This window comes from Arachis hypogaea, chromosome 16 (genome assembly GCF_003086295.3).
Source record: "Arachis hypogaea cultivar Tifrunner chromosome 16, arahy.Tifrunner.gnm2.J5K5, whole genome shotgun sequence".
Taxonomy (NCBI): domain Eukaryota; kingdom Viridiplantae; phylum Streptophyta; class Magnoliopsida; order Fabales; family Fabaceae; genus Arachis; species Arachis hypogaea.
The window spans coordinates 25821344-25841123 of NC_092051.1; positions in this window are offsets into that span (position 1 = coordinate 25821344).

The window sequence follows — 19780 nt, forward strand, 5'->3', positions numbered from 1 at the left end:
TTTAAAACCAATAAACCCTACCCACCTATCCTTTTCAATCTCGTTCCCCCTTCATTCTTTAGCAAACCAACCCCACATTCGTCCTCTCTTCTCTTCTCTTCTTTCATTAAAACTGTAAAACCAAAATTCAACAAGAGACTGCTGTAAGGAGGGTAAACAAAAATCAATAATGCCAAAAAGATTAAGAATAAAAGATGTTAATCATCCAAATAGTTATTAATTGTTAGAAGAACAGTATAATAAAATAAATTTTGAAGATTGATTAATGATTAAATTAATTGTTATTATAAGTGTTTTGTTTAGATATTTAATTATTAATTAGTGTATCTTGTTAGCTAGATAGATGTGTAATTAATATTTATTTTATTGTATTGAATATAATTAGTGAAGTATGTAAGTAATTTACTGAGGTATATTATTATTATTATTATTATTATTATTATTATTATTATTAGTTTAGTTTAGTTTAGCCTAATTTAGGTAATTAATTATGTTAGTAACAGTAAATTATAAAAATAAATTTAATAAGTTATTTATGATTAAGAAAAAATTTTCTTGCGGTGCAGTTATTAATCTTATATTCTAGTTATATAAATATAAAATAATGATTAATAATTATTATTATAAAATAAATAGGGTTTAGATATTAGAAAATATATTTTTAATGGATGTAATAATAATTAAATTTATATTTTATATTTATTTAAGTTTTATATTCTAGTTATATAAATATAAAATAATGAATAATAATTATTATTAAGAAATAAATAGGGTTTAGATACTAAAAAATATATTTTTAATGGATGCAATAGTAATAATTAGATTTAAATTTTAGATTTATTTAAATTTTATTAATTATATTATATTGCTTATGTGATAATGAGAATAGAAAAATGTTAAATATTATTAATTAATTAATTATAGTTATATTTGATTAATGTGATATATGCCTACGTTTTGTAGGGTTCATGGATGTTAATATGTGATCATTATTTGCTATTGGGTCCGTACAATTAAATTGCGAAGGAATATTTACGGGAGATTGGTTTTTATCACATTTTTCAGATTGGAGTAGTCCAATGTTAGTCGGCATTGGTTAATGCTCTGATTGAGAGATGGCGGCCCGAGACTCACACGTTTCATTTTTCAATTGGTGAGTGTGCTGTGACATTGGAAGATGTGGCAATAATTCCTGGTCTTCTGATAAATGGTCTTCCAGTTACAGGACCGACCCTGAGTAGTTATGAGGCCTTAGAGGTCAAATGCATGCTTGCATCATTTTAGTGTTGCACCTAGGAAGACAGATTGTAGAGGAAGCTTCATAAAGTTGACGTGGTTTCGGAGACTGAAGGATCATTTAGTCTTGGATAATGATATTCAGATTCTGAGGCACATAAAGTGCCACATAATGTTATTATTTGGGACCATTCTATTTGGAGACAAGTCTGGGGCAGCGGTGCACTAAAAATTTCTGCCGTTACTCCGTAACTTCAGCGGGATCATACAATTTAGTTGGGGTTCGGCATGTCCGGCTCACTTGTATAGAGCATTGTGTAGGGCCACTCGTCTCGACTGCAAGGAGATCGATGGTCCACTGACCCTTCTGCTTACATAGGCTTGGATCCGTCTACCATTTCTTTCGCCGATTTCCGACAATCCTCGAGGCTTTCCGATTGCAAACAGGTAAAATTAATCACCATCTACTTTGAATAAGTGTAGCATATTTTAATTTTGAGTTTTATGATAACATTTATATAACGGATTGTTTGATGTCAGCTGGCGTAATTGGGATCGTGCTAATCGGCCTTACAAATATCATTCTCTTGCTTACTTTAGGAGGTCATTGGATGATCTGCAAGAAGGAAAAGTATGTTGTATTCAATTATTTTATATTTTTGTTTAGCCATATTATTATCTGGTGTGTAATCCTCTGTTAATTTCGATCTGTTCAGTTTGTTTGGGAGGCTTATGCATTTGATTGCATTGAGGTAGGCGTGATTCCTGCTGATATCCGTCAGCACTTGGTTATTTGGAGTGCCACGATGTCGTTGATATCTTTTGAATGCGTTGAGTGGATGCGTCGGATAGGTTGAAGAGACAATTTGGATTGAGCCAGGGCGTTCGTCATCAAGAGCGGGATCTAAGTGTAGCACACGGCAAGGTACTGACTGGACCTAAGAATCAAGATTGGTTCGATGTGTACTCTTTTCGGGTGATGCAATGGACGAATCACATTCTCGCTGCGCCCCTAGTGCCTTTACATTATCCTTTAGATATTTACATAACTGGTATCGTGGTACATATGGTGTTCGCTTGCAATTGTCAGATCTCGCATTTCAAGAAAATCAGGAGGGTAATCCAGTGGATGATCAAGAGAACCAACAGCAGCAACCACAGCCGCCTCTGTCACCTCCGCCACCGCCACACCCAGTTTCACATCCACAAACACAACAGCCTTAGTAATATATTCTTCAGACTCAGCTCGCGGATTATTTTACACCATCCGTTCCATTACACTAACAGTATTGGGGTGTTTCACAGTTTGAATAAGGGGATCAAGCCTTGTTTAGCCAACTACTTGGATTCATGGCTCTGGTGCTAGGTCACTCATATTCAGGTAACTACGGTGACATTCCCACAGACCAGAGGGCGCACCCAAGTGGTATTGCTTCAGGTAGGAGGTCCTTGGACTCGAGAACTCGGAACTGCACTTCCTCATCACATTCTGGAGGTAGACAGTCTGTTGACTCGAGTAGGAGTGTGCCACGAGAGGGATCATACAGAGCGAGAACCCACGACGTATTCTGATGAGTCTAATTCAGGAGAGTAATAAGGCAGTTGATGATGACGCTGATGACTACCTAGTTGACCATCCGGATGAGTATGAGGATACGGATGCGGATGACGATGACGAGGATGAGGATGGCGATGATGATTCAAATGGTCAAGATGATGAAGACCGCGGCGATGATCCAGCACCTAGTGCAGGTAAAGTAATTTATTAGAGTGATTGCACTGTATTTTGTTTAGGGTAAACCTCACCCCGGTCATGTAATCGCTGATAACGCATCTCGTACTCGCAAACCGTTCTCGAATATCCTATGATAAACAAAAGGCCTCCTTGTAAAAACATGCATTATAACAAATTCTGTAACAATAATAAACTTTGTTGTATTCAAATTTACCTATGTTGATGATAAGCTTCTGTAGGTATGGAGCCTTGAACTTTCTCAAGAAGTTCGACTTTATATGATGATACAAAACATGTGGAAAGCTCTAGGAGGAAACCAGGCTCCATTACGACGAGCAATAGCTGAGTTGATGGACTCATGTCGATCGGAGATAAAGCCCACACCATCACGTGTCACCACATGCTGTCGCAAGTTACTAAGAAAAAAGTGTCACGTCTCAGATGTCTCTCCCTCTACTTATTGCTCTAGTACAAGTGTGACTACCATTGTAGCTTCTTATCTCCCAGCAGTACTTCTTGCACATTTTACTAACCCTGATCAGCCAATCACAACATGCGTCGTATTGTGTACATTTAGCATAGAATGTCATTGGTTCCGACTCGTACACCCGATAATCTACACCTCGACGGATTGTATAATTTTTCATCGCCTTAATCACTGCCTCTCTAGAACTGAATTCCATTCCCACGATGAATTCACCATCCACCACAATAGGAAGCTCTGCTACATTCACACCACAAAATATGTATTTTGATAAATAATTGTTAAATAAATGTCTTAACAGTTAAAATCTATCTATAAATTATAAATTATAAATTATAAATATAAATATAAATAAGTAATGATATAAATATAAATATAAATATAAAATCTATCAACATTTGTCGTTATCCAAAATATAAATATAAATAAGTAATAATAGATTATTAACCACAATATATAATAAATTATAAAATATACATAAATAATTAATAAATAAATAAAAATAAATACTTAATCAAATGCTACTTACTAAATAAAAAAAAATATACATGATTAATTGATATTCCACAGATCATATGTTGGTCATGTTATCTAATCAATCTATAATATTAATCTATCATATATTGTATCAAAAATACATACCTACATTCATATATTGAGGAAATTTCAGTGCATGCATAGCCTCCAAATCCAACGAGCGCATGAAAGTAGGCTCCACAAACGAATGCTGGTTTACTAGTGCATTTGCCACCTCCGCCACATCTGCCTCCATAATGCCGTTAGCTTGATCTTCGTCTCCACCCAGATCAACGACCTTATAGTTACTTTCAAACTCCTCCTCGCTATCACTATTATAATCATCCAACTCAATATTTCGGTCTGCTTCAGATTGTTCGAACTCAGCATATAGCTCGATGAATGATATCTATGAGCGAGTTTTCATATACACTGAAAACATATCTTGCATGCTCGCTTCATTGGTTACATATTTAGTTTGAAATTGAAATAACACACCAAACACAGATATAGGATACCTGTACAAAATGCACGACACTCTCCTAGATATTTGAGAATCCATTTTCTCACAAATCACACCTTTTAATTCTTCAAACGACAATGTGAATGGAATAATGATATCTAATGGATTTTCACACACAAATTTCACTCCTTCAACTGTTTGTAACAAAATCTATCCATGATAATATACTTTTAACATCACTCTATCATCCATTATGATATATTCACATCAAACACTCTTAATCTTAGTATTGTTGCTGTTGAAACAATGAAGAAGAAGAAAGAACCAGATGGGGTTTCAGAAGAGAGAATCAAGAGACGAAGAAGAAATAGAGAGTTCGGCCAACATTGGGTTATATATAAACACAGAACTCGGACGGTCCGACTGCATTTTAATCGGTTTAAATATTTTAAAGAACTAAAATCGGGCTGTCCGATTTTAGTTATATACGAATTAAAAAATTGCATGCATGAAATCGAACCATCTGATTACTATACAAACGTTGATTCAAAATATTTTTAGCATACACAAATCAGACTGCCTGATTTGTGTTCCTTTTTTTGCCGCAAAAAAATTGGACGGTCCAATTTATTTCTCCTAACTTCGAAAATTTAATGCCGTCATAACAGTGTATTAACCCCGCATACCTTTATAACTCAGCGTTACACACACTTTATAGTCATATTAAAAATAATGAGCCGTATCTTGTATATGTTAGAATACTTAATAAACTTGTGCTCTTTTAGACATTCTATTAGTAGATATGTTTCATGATAATTTTGTGTTTTTTTAAATTGTGACTTAATTAAGTATACGATATTGCACATGTTAAGTCATTCAATTTAGTAGTTGTTATATAACCATGTAGTATAATACGATTAGTATTCCCTTGCATAACATGGGTGAAAGTAAAATATCCACACTTTATTGGTCCTAAGATTACTCACTTACATAAATGACGCTGTTATATTTTTCATCACTCAAATTTACTAACAATCATAAGAATATAATGAAGAATTTTGAAACAAACACTAAGCATTTTGATTCATAGAGAGATAATTAATAACATACATATGAAGTCTTTATATAGGCAAGTCTTTATAATAAAATAATAATTCTTATAACAACTAAGCACTAGTTATTATAATTCAAGAAACAAGTAGAAACTTTGACTAGTCAAATTCCTTATTCAATTTTGCTTCAAATCTTTAGTTATCAATCTTGAAGCTTCCAATGCAATTCATGATTCTTTCAACTTGATTTGTAGCCTCCAATTTTGACTAGGAGATAAAGTTTGACTTGTGATTCTTCTAGCTTCTAGTTTTATCACTTGTAATTCTTGTAGTTTCTACCACCTTCTAATTTATGGTGTAACTTGGTTTTAAATTCCAATTCAATTTGTTTTTGAATTTCTTCAATGTTCAAGTATGTTGTATTTGTACTATTCTTGAATGTTCTTGATTTAATTATCTAACATTGCATTCCTTAAATCAAGCTTGTAGAATTTATCATTCCAAGCATCTTCTTCAACTTCTAAAATAGCTCGGTCTTCAACGGCTTTGTAAATATATCTGCTAGTTATTCTTTAGTAGGACAGTACTTGATCACAACTTCTTTCTCATTTACCAACTCTCTGATTTTATGAAATCGAATATCAATATGCTTCAATCTTTCATGAAATATTATATTTTTGCAAAGTGCAATAGCTGACTTGTTATCACAAATTAACGTTGTTGGAGTACTTTGTTTCTCATTTAATTTCTCAAGAATTCTTCTTAGCCAAACTGCTTGCGTTGCACAATTTGCTGCTGCTATATGTTCTACTTTTACTGTAGAGAGTGCTACTACTGGTTGTTTCTTTAAAGACCATGAAATCGCACCAGAACCAAGATGAAATACAAACCCTGAAGTACTTTTTCTTGTTTCTATATCTCCAGCCCAATCACTATCAGTATAACTGACAAGAGTCACTTCATTAGTATTTTCATAACAGATACCATCATTTAAAGTACCTTTGATATATCGAAAAATCCATTTTGCAGCTTGCAAATGATTAGTGCAAGGCTCCTCCATAAATCTGCTAAGTAATCCAACTCCAAATACAATATTTGGTCTGGTTGCAGTTAAGTATCTTAGACTTCCAATCAAGCTTTTGTTATAAGTACGATTTACTGCTTTTCCTTTATCTTCTGTTAGCAACTTTAACTTCTCTTCGACCGGAGTAGGAACTGGTTTTGAGTGCTCTATTTGAAATTTTTTCAAAATATCATTTGCATATTTCCTCTGAGAAATGAAAATTCCATCATCCTTTTGAAGAACTTTGAGGCCAAAGAAATAACACATCAAGCCCATATCCATCATTTGAAAGTGCTTTATCATAGCCTCCCTAAAGTCTGTAATTATCTTCAAATTGTTGCCAGTAAAGATTAAATCACCAACATAAAGACACACGATCAAGATATCCCCAGGTTCAACGAACTTTATATAAAGCGTATGCTCAAATGGACATCTTTTGAAACCATTCTGAGTGAAATAAGAATCAATCTTCTTGTACTACGCTCTTGGTGCTTGCTTTAACCCGTACAAAGCTTTTTTCAACTTCATATCTTGCAGGTTGCTCAACATACACTTCTTCTTCTAAGGTGCCATTTAGAAATGCAAACTTAACATCCATTTGATGTATCTTCCATTTATTTTGAGTCGAGAGTGAAATAATCATATGAATAGTCTCTAATCTAGCAATAGAAGTGAATACTTTAAAATAATCGATACCTAGCTTTTGTTTGTATCCCTTAGGTAGCGTTTGTTTGCGAGACAGAGACCAAGAGACAGAGACAGAAATCCAATTCAGTATTGTGTTTAGTGTAGAATTGTACAAGACTGATTTATGTCTCAGTATCATGTTTGGTTTGAAATAAAAGTAGAGACTAAAAATTTAAAATTACAAAAATGCCCGTAATTTTAATTAACAACCCTAACCCCCAAATCCACTTTCATTTTTCTCAACAAGCAACCCTAACCCCCTTTATCCTCTCATCTGCCCTTTCTCCTCTCCTTTTCGGTGAAGGAATCCTCCACCGATGGTAGCACCTCCAAGGGTCCGAACGACGACGGCGCATCTCCATCGGTTCACGTTCGTGGCGCTAGTTGCTCCCAAGGTTTGTGACTTTGCTGCCGGTTGCGCGCCTGTGGTTTGCGTCGCCACCGTCGCCACCATCTCGGAGCTGTTTCTCTGGTCTCCGTTCTTTCTCTCTCAGCGGACATGGTATCTTTTGTCAATTTATCTTATTTACTTGTTAATTTTGTGAAGTTCAAAATTGATAATTTCGTATAGCATTTTTGATTCCCTGATTTTTTGATTTGTGAATCTCTCATTTCTGATTTGTGAATCCCTCATTTCCATTTGGGGAACCATAAATCATTAAAAAAAAGAAGTTACCAAGTTGCAGTTACTCTTTATTACTTGACCTGAGGTGTTAAATTTGTTCTCCTAAATTTGATGTGCATGCTATCGCTATAGAGATCAAAGGTGCAAGTTGTTTTGGTTATTGTTAACCACACCACCCTCCTAATTCCACCAAATAATAAAAATATATCCATTGACATCATCATGGATACTGCTACTAATTGCTTGAAGAATGTTCTAAGTATTTGCTTGACTATGGTTAATGGTAATTAATGCTACAGGGGTCATTTTGAGAAGCGTTGATCTTTTCAACGAACCTGCTGATGATCAATCTTCAATAAGAAGAGAGCAAAGGAGGCCATTGCTTGAAGATACTTCATATGAAGCATAATTTCTAATCCATTTTATAGTGTTAGTAATACTGTGCTCAAGCAGTTGCATATCCCATATATGTGTATTATCTTGGAACATCCACATTGTTCCTTGAAGAGGGAAAAATTGGTGGCATCCACGTTTAATACTCTATTGCTGAAGACGAGGGTACTGATGGCTTCACCTTTGTATCAAATCAGATTGAATGGAGTTACTAGATCAAGTCACCCTGTTCAAATGTTTTTTCATGTAAATTACTGTGCAACTATTGTAATTGTAAGATGTTCAAATGTAAAGATGTGATAACTCAGCAATTTAAGTTGTAGTTTGACCTTTGAATTGAAACAGGCAAGCGACAAATTGTGTAAATTTTTTTAAATATAAATGAGTACATGTTTCAGTATGTGTATACACTTATTTTTAGTCAAATTCGCAAGTATGATATATTTTATTACTGAAGAAAGTTGTTTTATGTTGTGATAATACATGTGAGTCATTTAATTTAAATAATTTACTCGAAAGGGATCAAAAGAGATTTAAGCATAAATGGGTTGGGTTTAAACACGATTCATGTCAAGTGCATTTACCTTATAGCATGTTTTGAAAGGAATGGGTATGTGCCATTCTTCTCAATTTGTAACTTAGTATATATTCTTTCAAAATTTGAAGGTATTCTCAATTTATCTACTATTCATGCTTTGGCATTCAACTATTTTGCTTTCCCTTTCTTACTCAGCACTATGTCCAATTAATTGGGTTATAGATCGTAATAAGACCAAGTGTTTTCTCCATATTGGGAGACCTCAACTTAGAATGAATCAAAGACCCATTGCTAAAGATTCTGCAGAAGTTAGTTGTGATAGTTGAAATAGTTAATCTAGTTTAGTTAAATCATTTCTGAGAAGTTAGTTAGATGGCCATGGGAGTTATGACACCAAAAATACAGACCATGGGAGTTAGGATACCAAAAATATTGTACTAAGCCAACAAAACCTATTCAATACAGACCAAGATAAAGGCAATACCAAAATATACTGCCAAATGTATACCAAATATAAGTTTGTATGTTAAACCATCTAAAATATAACCATCTCACAAAATAAGCTATCCCTATAGTGAAAAACTTAATACCCTAAGCCAAATCTATATAACAAGTGTCGATCAACAGTCAACTTTAGATAATGGAACGCACAAGGACAATCTTCTGTGAATCTGACAAGCCCTAGAAGTGCGCATGTACATTCGGACTCTCAGCAAATTTCAGAATTGCCTTCACCACCTCTTCATCATCGAACCCAAGCTGTGTAAGCTTCTCACCGACCTTAAACTTCTCGTTCACACCAACAATGGCATCAGCAAGTAGTTGGGCATTCTTCCTTTGGTCAGCGGAAGATTGCTGGATATGGTCAGCCATCCTCTCTAAAACATCAGCTTGCTTTCTCTTCCTCCCATATCGCTTTGTACTTCCTCCACTCGCACCAGCTTCAGAATGGCCCTCTGTCGATGTCTGATTGTGGAGACATCTCAGAGTCATCAAATCCAATTGCAGTGTCTTCAGTCTCTTCATTAACATGTTCCTCCGCATCAAAGCCACTAACTGCACCTACTCTTGTGGCTCTATCCCTACCAAATATACCCTCCAGCCGGTGAAATAGAGGAAAGGGCTTGTCAGGAGTACAGGACTATAGAACTTGGTTGGATGTGCCTGTGAAAATATAAACCGAATTTAACAAACATATCTAAGCAAAATATTCCAATGTTACCAAAACAAACACACATACAAATTTGACCAATCTCATTTTCTGACCACTTATACTTTCACCAATTATTTCTTGTTTTTAATAATGACACAGCTACAGTTACAAATTAGTTACATTAATCAAGTTCCTAATAATTTAATAATGACACAAATACAGTTACAAATTAGTTACATTAATCAAGTTCCTAATAATTTAATAATGACACAGGTCCAACTACATTAATCAATCTCTCACACTATTCCCACACAGCAACAACAGCATGAAAGGAAAACTAAACAGAACAAAAGAAATTTCAAAATTAACATGAACAAACAACTCAATTTTTGCTGGCTCTTTATCCTAATCCTCTTCTTATAAACATCACCATTTGTTGTTAGTGTAATTAAAAGTGTACCAAATGCTTATATGCTTTAATAAAAACTAAAAAATATGAATCACACTCATTTTTAACCATGCATCAAGGACATCTTTGATGTCAACCTCGACACATTATTTTTCATGATTCCAGCCAAATCCACTGCATCCAAGCATGTCAGCGGCGTACTGATACTTTTCCTTCAACCACTTATGCTTATTCTTGCAGTGTTTTGCAGTTAGGGTACACCCGGAGAAGGCCTCCAGCATCTTCAGAGCTAGTTTCTCAAATGTTCCGGGTTTAAATTGACCACAGTCAACCCTCTGACCATCTACCACAAACTCCTCTATGAAGCCAACAAAAGCATTAGTCTCTTCATCAGTCCACATACGTTTGTTATCCATTTTCACCTACCAAAATTAAGATAATTAACCTTGTACAAAATTAAAATAAATTAACACAAATTAACGAAATTAACATAAATTAACAAAATTAACATAAATTAACAAAATAAAAAAAATAGCAAAAAATAACACAAATAACCACAAATAAACCAAAACCCACAAGTCATGGCATAGGCAAATACAAATATTTCACCCTAAATCACAAACAACTAGTTGTTCTTATAAATAAAAGGTTGCTATTACAATGTTTCCCATTACAACAAGTCTTACAAATTAAAATGGTGATATTACAATGTTCACTACTTAATTGATTATAATGTTCATTACTCTGCTCCAACACAAATTAAGCTATTTCTACTCCATACGACTTGTTCGCCACTCTTCATACATTTCAGTTGCTATGTTGTCACGCCAGTGTGTCAACTCGTTCGTGTTTTCAACCACATCAATCATTCCGTCCTGTGCTTCATCTCCATCAGGCATAAATTTATCCAATATGCTACCTTGCTCCTCCGGATCTATATCCATACTCTTTCGAATAAAATTTTGTAGCAAACAACAAGCAATAATTATTTGAGTTTGTGTCTTTAGAAGGTGAAAGCTAGGGCTTCTTAAGATTGACCACCTCTTCTTCAGCAAACCAAAGCATCACTCAATAATATTCCTGGCAGAAGAATGAACCCTATTAAAATATTCTTGGTAATTGCGAGGTGCATGTGCTCCTTGGACCCACTCTCTAACATGATATCAAATGCCTCTATACGGTGCTAGAAACCTAGGACCATTTGTGTAACCAGCATCAACTAAATAGTAATTACCTATAGACAAGTAATGCAAACAATGTAAGCTTAACTATCATGAACTCCAGCTATATGTACAGGCTTAAATCCAAAGATGACATAATTACCGTGTGGTATCTTAAGACTATTACGACGAGTTATTGCATCTCGAAGTATCCATGAATCAGATGCCGATCCCTCCCATTGATAAACCACTATTTTATGGTTTATCTTGTGCTCAATAGAGTGGTTCTTATCAACTCTTTACCCACTTATTCATACTATTCGCATGTTTTACGTTTTCCTTCCTGATTTTGTGCTATGATTGAAAACATGCTTCTTTGGCCTTTAAATTGCTTATTAATAATCCTCTCTTATTATCATTAGATGTCTTGATATGTGTGTTAAGTGTTTTCAGAGATTACAGCACAGGAATGGCTCAGAGGATGGAAAGAAAGCATGCAAAAGTGGAAGGAATACAAGAAACTGAAGGAACTGCTAAAGCTGTCCAGCCTGACCTCTTGGCACTCAAACGGTCATAACTTGAGCTACAGAGATCCAAATGAGATGGTTCTAGTTGCATTGGAAAGCTAACGTCCGGGGCTTCGCAAAAATATATAATTTGTCATAGCTTCCCCGAATCTAGACGACACAAACGCGTGGATTACGCGGATACGTGACCTGGCAAAAACCCAATCTGCGCGAACGCGTGGACGACGCCTCCGCGTCACTTTCCCGCGATTTGTACGTACCAGAAATCGCTGGGGGCGATTTCTGGCCTATTTTTGACCCAGTTTTCGGCCCAGAAAATTTAGATTAGAGGCTATAAAGTGGGAGAATGCATCCATTCATTGACATGTCTTCCATTATTCAATTTACATAATTTTAGATTTAGATGTAGTTTTTAGAGAGAGAGGTTCTCTCCTCTCTCTTAGGATTAGGATTAGGATTTATATTAGGATTTAGGATTTCAACTTCTTCTCAGGTTCAATATTCCTTTTATATTTTTATTTATTCTAATGCTTTTATTCGTATCTGACTCATGTTACCAATTTGGCTTATGAATTCTTCGTATTTAGATTTGAATGTTTTATTTAATATAATTTGAGGTATTTCAGATTTGACTTTGCTTTGATTTATTTATATGAATGCTTTTAATTTAATTTAGATATTTTCTCCCTTTTGGCTCTGGATAAGTAATTGGTGACGCTTGAGTTATCAAATAAAGCAGTGGTTGAAATTGGGAGTTGCTGATTAATTTGAGTTCCAATAGCTCTAGCCTTTCCAAGGGAAAGACTAGGACTCGAGGATCAAATTAATTAGTCCACTTGACTTAACTGAGTGGGAGCAGAATCCAATTCTCATCACACCTGATAAGGATAACAAGGACAGGATTTCCAGTTCTAATACCTTGCTAAGAGATTTTTATTATTATTATTTTATTTTTCTTGTCAATTAAATTACCTGTTCCTTATTTTAAAAACCCCTAAGTTACAAGACTCATAACCAATAATAAGAACACCTCCCTGCAATTCCTTGAGAAGACGATCCGAGGTTTAAATAATTCGGTTATCAATTTTAAAGGGGTTTGTTACTTGTGACAACCAAAGTTTTTGTAAGAAAGGAATTCTTGACGATCTAGAAGCTATACTTGCAACGCGAATTTATTTGTGAAATTTCTAGATCGCGCGAGAGTTTCGCTATTTTACCCATCCACTGAGTACATAAACAAAACCCATCTCCCGGTTACACACTCCTAAGACATTGGTGCAGATTTTACCCTTTCTTGTTCGATATCTTGCCTTTTCAGACTCGGGGACTGTAACCTCTACATAAGTGCCATCTAATTCTCCCAAGCAACCCTATCATCCATAGAAAGTTATGATACTCAGATATAGAATCCTTCAGGTAAAAAAAAATCATACACAATATTGAATAAGCTCTACCGTAAACCTTCTCCATGTGGGGTCAAGACAATCCTCTTCAACTGGTGTAGCCTTGGCAAACAAAATGCTTTGCATACGTATAAAGGCCTTTAAAACTTTATTGAAATACTTACTTACTATTTCTCCGGACCTACAAAATCTAACCTACAGACTATGATTTTTTTTGTGATGCACTAAGATAATAAGAAAGTTGCAACCTGCTCCAGCAGGCTTACATGACCATCTTCTTTAAGTCCTCCTTGAACTTCGAGCAACTCACACAAATTAGCAAAGAAATTTGTGTTCATTTTCAACTCCCAGATACAATTCCTATCACCCTCACCAACAATACGCTCTAAAACCTCACGTCTAATTCTACTATTCATTCTTCTGCCTAACGACAGTTGGCCACTACTTCTATTCCTAAAGTAAACAAATAACGTAAGCACAAAAAACAATATCAAATCTTCAAGATTGGATCTCATCTCTTCATAAAAACACACGCAGCGCTTAATAATTTCCGACCGCTCCATTTCTTCCTAGCAAAGTCATTACATTAAAAAACGCATAAACATTCAAATAAATCTGACACTTCTTCATGCAAAATCTGCTATATCTTCTTAGAACCAAAAACAAGAATAAGAAACTGGAATCAAAAGACATGTAACTCTATTTACTTCTCTAAATAGGAAATACAATAGAAACATAATAAAAATGATAATATCGATTTTTCTCTCTCATTTCATATACTGAAAGTGACTTTTTCAAGTATTTTAAGCACATCAAACTCTTCCAAAAGGCAAAAAAGAAGATTTGATAATTAAAATGTGAAGTTGTTCACACTTGACACAAATGATTGGGTAATTGAGTTGGGTTTTATATAGAAACTGCACCTATTGAGGTATGAAGCTGCACTAATCCATAACTATTATTAGAAACCAAACATAGACCTGGAAACTTATTAAAATGGGTTCTAATTGGCTAATTAATTTCATTCTAATCAAAGACAAGGTGCATTAAATAAATAAATATTATATCCAATAGAATGAAAATAATGCATTTGAAGATGCACATGCCATCTACACATGAATTATGGCCTAAAAACGAACACATAGTCCTGAGAGCTCTGTGCAGACATGGAACAATAGCAGTCGCAGACATGAAAAAATTGGAAAAAAAGTATAATCCAGAATGAAATCAACAAATAGATGTAGTTAGGCTAATGAATTGAGTAATGATCCAATTAGTGGTACTTAAAAGGAAGTAAACATCATAGACTCATTAATTATAAAGCTGAGATAAATGGATTAGTTAGGTCACGAACAAATCCACACCAGGCAAAGAATTTCTTCAACTTCAATGCTACTACTTCACACCATCAACAAAAATAATTACAAACCAAGCAAAGAGGTTCTGAGTACAAATACACCTTTCAAATACAAACAAATTTGATTTAAGTATTACACAAATAACGGTTAAATCCACAGATCAAATTGATTATCACAAGAAGAGAAAAGTCCCAATGCTAGGTCACGAACAAATCCAAAGATTAGGGCACAACGGAAAAGATGAAAGGAATCAGTAAATTAAACAACATTTGTATAAAACTAACCTGGGTCAGAGCAGTTCGGACGAGGAGTTGATGGTTGAGGTGGACAGTAATCGGGGAGAGGCGGCAGCTTCGTTCTTCAATTTTTCTGTGAAGGAGAAAATAGGAGATGAGAAGATGGGGGCTACGAAGATGAACTTGCAAGCGGCAACTCACTTACCTAGCGGTAGTGAGGCCAGCGGCGACGAGGTGGCTGGTCTTGAAGAAGAATGCTTGAGGGGCTGCAGTGGCTGTTTCGAAGAAGAATGAGAAGAATCAGAAGATGGAGTCCCGAGGGTTGATCAAGAAGCCCTGATTTACATTAAGTGTAATTTTGGAATTATAAAATTAGAATGGGGTAATTTAGGTACAAATTATAATTAAAATTTTTGTCCCCGTCTTTAAATTTTTCTGTCTCCAGTGTCCCTACTTTTTGGAGGTACTGAAATACTAAAATTTTAAAGACAGAGACAGAAATTTAAGTACCAGTCTTTAGCTCAACAAACATAATGCTGAGTCTCTATCTCTCAGTCTCAGTTCCAGTCTCTGCAAACAAACGCTACCTTAGTAACTAATCTTGCTTTGAAACGATCAACTTCACCGTTGGGTTTGTACTTAGTTTTGTACCCACTTTACTACAATCAGCTTCTTATCTGCTCTGTCAGCTCCCATGTGTCATTCTTCTCAATGGCATGAATTTCCTCATCCATTGCTTTTTTCCAATTGTTGTCTTTAGAAGCTCCTTCAAAGTTCAACGGCTTACAATCTGAAAATAGAGCAAAATTTATAATTTCTTCATCGGATGGATAATTCTCATTGCCAACTTCATAATATGCTAATCTAACAGGTAGTCTCCATTCTCTTTGAGGTCTTCTAGATGATTTTGGTTGTTTGGTTGTGTCCGGTTGTCTTTCTTCTTCATCATCACATGTATTTGAAATTACAATCGGCTGCTTTTCTGTCTTTGTGTCCCAATCCCACATGCCTTTCTCGTTAAACGTCACATCTCTGCTGATGATTACTTTTTTTGTTTTTGAATTATACAACGTGTATCCTTTTGAGTCTGTGCTATAGCAAATAAAGATAGACTTCTCACCTTTGTCATCTAACTTCTTCCTTAATTGATCTGGTACGTGGGCATGCATAAGAGATACACACAAAGACTCTGAAATGATGAATGGAAGGCTGCTTTCCACTCCAAGCTTCCTCTGGAGTTTTATCACGAATGCTTTTTGTTGGACACCTGTTTAAAATATGAACTGCTATTGCGATTGCTTCTGTCCAAAACTCTTTAGGCATTTGTTTTGACTTGAGCATGCATCTGACCATATCTATGATGGTTCTATTCTTTCTTTCAACAACTCCATTTTATTTAGGAGTATATCTAGTTGTTAGTTGGTGTTGAATTCTGTGTTGCTTAAAGTGTTCTGAACATGCAAGATATTTTGTTCCTCTATCTGTTCTGAGAATTTTGATTTTACAGCCACTTTGTTTTTCGACAAACGCCTTGAATGTCTTGAAGATATCACATGCTTCTTATTTTTGCTTCAGAAAGTGTACCCATGTATATCTACTAAAATAATCAATAAAAGTGATAAAGTACCTGTTACCACCGTTGCTTGGAATTTCTACAAAACAGAGATATGAATGCATAATTTCAAGTAATCTTCTAGCTCTCCATGACTTTTCTGTAGGGAATATATCTCTATGCTTCTTTTCCAGTTGACAAATCTCACAAAAACAATTGGAAATATGAATCCGTGGTAGACCAGAAACAAGTCCTTTTTTTGATAGGTAGTTTAAGCAAGAAAAATGAAAATGTCCAAACCGCATATGCCACAACCAGTTATCATCAAGTATCATAGAACTCATGCAAGAGGGATTAACATGTTGAATTTTTAACCAAAACATTCTATTTGAAGTCATCTTTGCTTTATCTATGAACCTTCTATTGTTGTCAAACACAGTGCAATATCTACGATAAGTTATCATCTTATATCCCTTCTCAGATAATTGCCCCATACTTGGTAAATTGTAATCAAGTTTAGGAGCATAGAAAATATTAGAAATATAACTCAAGGAACCATCCTTCAATCTAATTGATATGTGCCATTTTTCTTCAATAGGGATCTTTGTACTATTACCAAACTTTAATAATAGTTTAACTGAATCATCTAGTGAAGAAAATAACTCCTTTCTACCAGTCATATGATTACTACAGGTATTATCCAAGTACAATACATTTTCATCTTCAGCACATGAATTACTTGTAAAAAATAAAGTATGAGTACCAAGATTATCATCAGTATTTTGATGCTGATTTTCTGCAACGTGTGTTTGATTGTTATTCATCATTTTGAATCTATAATTTGCTACTTTGTATCCATACTTTCCACATTGAAATCAGTTGAAATTAGTTATTTCTTGATAAAAATTGCCTCAACCTCTTCCTCGGTTGACAGGTCTGAAATTTGTTCCCCTTCTTCCTTGATTAGGTGGTGTAAAATTATTATAACTTCCTTGGTTGTAATTGCCACGACTTCTACCTCTGAAACTTCCTCTACCTCTATTTTGAAGATTGAAACCACGACCTCATCCTTCTTGTGTACAGCCTGATTCTACAATATTGTTTAAATTCACTCGGCTTTTGAGGGCTTCCTCGGTTGATTTTTCTGACTTTTCCAGTATTCTGCTGATGTGGCTTTCTATGGTTCCTTACAACTTTGCAATCGTCATGGTATCCATATCGTTGGACTCTATTATCGTAGTCACTACATGGTCATACTTCATCGGCATGGTGCGAAGAATTTTTTTCACCACTTTGCTATCGAGCATATCTTCTCCATAGACTCTCATCTAATTGACAAGATCTGTAACACAAGTAAAATATTGCTCAACAGTTTCTGAGCTAGACATCTCATACATTTCATATTCTCTTCTGAAAGACTGTATCTTTGCTTGCTGTGTTTTATCTACGCTTTTATATGACAGCTTCAACGTATTCCATGCTTCTTTTGCACTTTTGGCATTTGCTATTTTGTCAAATACCATATAATCTACACTTTGATGAATTTGAGATAACGCCAATTGATCTCTTCTCTGTTGGGTAGCATCTGCTCCTTTTTGTAAACCCGGTTCAATAAAATTCTACAGATTTTGAGCTTTTAAATAGGTAGACATCAAAGTATCCCATCAAAGTGTTTGCCATACTAACTCTATGAATAAACAACTATGTGAGAATTCTCTCACACCTCACAAACTTTCAAACACCAAGTGGTGGATTAACCAGCTCTGATACCAAATGAAAGTAAAATACTCACACTTTATTGACCCTAAAATTACTCACTCACATGAATGACACTACCATATTTTTCATCACTCAAACTTACTAACAACCATAAGAATATAAGGAAGAATTTTTGAAACAAACACTAAGCACTTTGATTCATGGAAAGATAATTAACAACATACATATGAAGCCTTTATATAGGCAAACTTTTATAATAAAATAATAATTCTTATAACAACTAAGCACTAGTTATAATAATTCAAGAAACAAGTAGAAACTTTGACTAGTCAAATTTCTTGTTCAATTTTACTTCAAATTCTTTAGTCATCAATCCTAAAGCTTCCAATGCAATTATAATTCTTCTAGTATGGAGGTGATGAGTGCAACTTTATATATATATATATATATATATGCTTCATGATTCTTTCAACTTGATTTGTAGTTTCTAATTTTGACTAGGAGATAAAGCTTGACTTGTGATTCTTCTAACTTCTAGTTCATCACTTATAATTTTTGTAGTTTTTACCATCTTCTAATTTATGGTGCAACTTGATTTTTAATTCCAATTTAATTTGATTTTGAATTTTTTTTAATATTCTAGTGTTGTATTATACTATTCTTGAATGTTCTTGATTTAATTATCTAACAACGGATTTCTGAATTAGTTTTATGAGAAATGCTAGGGGCCAGTAATTTTGGTATTTTGTAACCATCAATTAGCTATCAATAGTATTTTTAATGGTGTGAGATTACATCTAATGGTAGGAGATCACTTACTTTTGTTTTAATGATTAAGTGTTAACCAGAAAATACAAAAGTTGCTGACCCCCTAAACATTTCCAAATTTTATTACAAAATGGTAATTCCAATTGAACTACGATTGAATCAATTGAACTAATATATTTATAAGACGAATTATATGATAAAAATGTAAGTTTACAAATCTTTTTTTCTATGGGATAAAATAGAAATTAAAAAAATTAGGACCTATATTTTTAATAATAATCAAATAATTAAAAATAATCATAAAAAAATTTATATTCTTTCTATACAATTTTAATATATATAATAGAGGGCTATATAACAGAGTGCCCTTATTATATCGGTTTGATAATCAATCTAGTTTGTAAAATCTTGCAAAAATATGTATTTTTTTATTATTATATAAACTAAAAACTTTTCTCACGCCCAAATGATGACAACTTGTCAAGTTCGTGTCTCCTACCATTTCTGAAAAATCATCTCCCACCTGTCTCTATCTCTCTCTCTCTCACATCCTTGCCAGCTCTTTCACTTTCAATTAATTTCATTTTCAATTCCTAGTTTTATTTTAATTTTTAATGTGTGAGTCTGACTCCCTACACATACCGTGTATAGGCACTTACGTAGTGATACCAAGATGGGTGGTATCCATGTTATCAATGCCCTA